Raw genomic sequence first — 3,430 nt, forward strand, 5'->3', positions numbered from 1 at the left:
GTCTGAAAGGAAGTAACGCTAGAGTAGACTCGCGAAAAGTGTATAAGACACTTTTAAGATCAACTAAATAGCTAAGCCCAAGGGAAGTCGTTCGGGGAGGCCCTCCCTAATTCCACAAGGGTGAGAAGAAACACACACGATAACGAAACGTTGAATCATGTAGAACTCGTAGGGTAAATGCAAAGCAAAATAGTAAGAATATGCAGTAAGCTAAGCAAAGAGGTAAGCAAGAGACATGTTAGACTATACTACAACTACTAAACGTGTTAGCTACTCTACTACTATATACAAAAAATAAAATAAGAACGTCTACAATCAACAATTACTTTAAATAAATGAACAAAATAAGCATGCAAAATAAAAACTAATTCAAATAAAATGAACTACTAAGAACATGCAAGATAGAGAACTATTTTAACTTTGGGATCTTCTTTGTCTTCTCCACCGTCGATCTGAAACAGATAGGGTGGCAATAGATTAGTAAATGAGCAATTAATAATGTTAACTGTGGTGTATTCTCACCTTAATTAGCTGTAGAAAGTTGGAAGTGTGAAAAGCAGACCAAATACTAGAAGAACGATGATGTTGTAGAGAATTTCTTTGCCAAAAATCAACTGAGTAAAGGTCCACAGCAAACAAAGTAGGAATGAAATTCAGCTTCAATGTTCTCTCACTTGTTGACCACTCTGTAGAAACGAACAAAAAAACCAATTAATTACACTATCAAATTAATATGACATTAAATAAATTAAACACACTGTTGACTGAATTTTCTGATATCACTTCTTTATTTTATTAACTGGTGAAATAAATAAAATAAATGAAATGAGGTTTCTTCTTTTCTTTTATATGTAAAAAAAATTGCTCTATCATCTATTTTACGTTAATACACTGCTGGAATAAGCATAGTCCTGCAGATCTTCTGAAATGGTACTTAAAACTTGACTGTTAAAAGTGGGTACAAATACCACAGTTGAAGTTTTTGGGATAATTTTCTCTGTAACACAAGTATTCTTACCTTAATTGACTACAAAATCGTCCATGTGAAAGTCTGAAACTGAATAATTGCAGAATTATTTAAGTTGAAAAATAGAACAAAAAATGGAGGACAAGGATATGGGCCACAGATTATTTGTTGTTGTCATAGAAGCACCATTGCCCTTGATCCATCACAGTAGGTGGTTTAAACTGTAAAAAGGAAACGGTTATAAGTATGAATAAAATAAATCAACAGACATGAAATAAATAAAAACATATACAAAGCAAAATTGATACAGACAAAAACCAATTCCCTAAAACAGTTACTTATTGTAAAAATTAAGAAATAAGATTTCCTTGCTAAACCTTTAAACAATTTCTTAAAATACAAAAACAAGTCAACCTGAATTACCTGTCTATTCTATTAACGATTGCTTAATCTTCAATTGAAGCCCTGACTGTCTTAATGTTCTGTTAATTTACTTTCAGCTATTATGGTTCAATATATAACGCGCATAAAATTATGTCAACCTTCAATTATTATATCAACACAGCGCCATTATAACATGTCGTGACACAATCATAGATAATAGATATACAGAATAACACCATCATGCACGTAGATAGATCATACATAAGACACTATAGATATGACACCATGCTTGCACCATAGATAAGGTTACGTATGTATATCTATGGTCTATGGTTATGCACACACCCTATAGATGAGACATACACTTTACCATAGGCTGCCACTACAGAAATAAAAATTGATTCTACACTAACACTAACTACAAAATTAGTTTCTCATTATCAATTATTAACAACGGAATGTAGCGTATATTAATGCTATTTATCTTTTGTAGGTATGGTTATAAAAGAGATATTTAACTCTACAACTATTTGTTTGTAAAACTATGATTAGCGGTAATAGCGCCACTATCTTGCGGATTTATTTCAGGGATATACCGCGCATCTTTACTATTCGAAAATATATTTCCATCCATTTCTTTAATAAATACTTTGTTCATGTTCTGCGCCTCCACAATTTTTTGTAAATGAATATGATTATGGTTTCTTAACATTTTCTAAATATCAGTAGCATAATAGGATAGTATACTTCTCATTTAATTCTTTAATACAATTCTCTTGTAAACTTAGTTTATGTGAAATTAAAATAAATATTCTAATTACTGAAATACAGATTAATAAATAGTTTTTCCGTCTATTTTAAAATAATAAAGAAAAGCACACTCAAAACTTAAATAAACAAATAAAATAAACTCACCCTTCTTCGCATTCATGACCTCAAAGGATCCATCCAGTACAAAATTTACTTCTTTTTTTTTGTATAAGGAAATTCATGGGATAAGAAATTAAGCAGAAATAATATAAAAATGATTTGTAAGTACTTGAAATACCCATAATTTCATTAATAATAAAGATAAGCAAGTTAATGCATTTTTAAAAAGTATGTGAAAGTCCAATACTAACAAAATTAAATTAAAATGATAGTAATTGGGAGGAAAATTATTCTTCAAAGGAAATATTATTTGTATCTATAAATGTGATTTAATCCATCATCATATTTACAACATTGACAACTCGCTTTGATTTTTTTTACTAACTTACAGAGGTACTCGATCGCTATACAGGGTGTGGGTGTATTGTGTTTGTTTGCCTTTTTTGTGTTTTTCTTGCACTTTTTTTCTCATTATTAAATTAATAATTATTATAACAATAGTACATTTGCTACAACGTAAATAAATAATCGACCGCTCCTAACAATTAATTTAAAACTAACATTTACAGTTTGGCAATAGTTTACGTGGTATTAGGTCATAGTAGTAATAGTAGTAGTACTAAATTAATTAATCATTTATTAATTAATACGCGCTTTTATTAATGCAGGACTCAATCGCTTCAAACACAACCATTCACGATGGTCAGAAAAAAAAATTGGTAACTGGATACGGACAAAACATAAATAAAATATAGATAGTGTAACAAAATGATCATTATTTACTATTTATTTGGCATATTAAATACGTATCATTTGGAATATAAAGGACCAGGATATCTAAGAGGGTGAAAATTGAACCAATTGAGTTTACAAGTTTGCTGAAAGATATTTTTTACTATTCTTTTTATTGTTTCATATATTTATTCCAATGATTTACGATTACTCCGATAATTAAACGTAATTTATTATTTTGGTGGTCAAATTTGTCTATTTTTGGTATTTTTGTCTCTTTTAAATTATAAATTTTTATACGGCTAGGAAATAATTTTCAGAATTTGAGTAACACCTCATTCTTATGGGAGCCATTTTCATACTCTCATCAATCCTAATTCATGTTTAATTAATACATTAGTAAGAGTTTCTCAAAATTAAATATCTAATAAATTTAGTTTACAAACCACTATATTCCAAAATAAAAACTAGGGTAGA

General features: G+C 29.2%; 1 long non-coding RNA gene across 1 annotated transcript; it reads right to left on the minus strand.

Moving 5' to 3' along the window:
• Window positions 1–413: 413 nt before the first annotated feature.
• LOC112904899 lies at window positions 414–3,409 on the minus strand. The gene is made up of 4 exons (XR_003231439.1): window positions 1,391–3,409; window positions 1,019–1,188; window positions 523–686; window positions 414–452 (listed from the first exon to the last, which is right to left on the minus strand). It is a non-coding gene; the product is annotated as an uncharacterized LOC112904899 (long non-coding RNA).
• Between the last annotated feature and the right edge of the window lie 21 nt (window positions 3,410–3,430).

The sequence above is a fragment of the Agrilus planipennis genome, unplaced genomic scaffold, assembly GCF_000699045.2.
Source record: "Agrilus planipennis isolate EAB-ADULT unplaced genomic scaffold, Apla_2.0 scaffold71, whole genome shotgun sequence".
NCBI classification, from domain to species: domain Eukaryota; kingdom Metazoa; phylum Arthropoda; class Insecta; order Coleoptera; family Buprestidae; genus Agrilus; species Agrilus planipennis.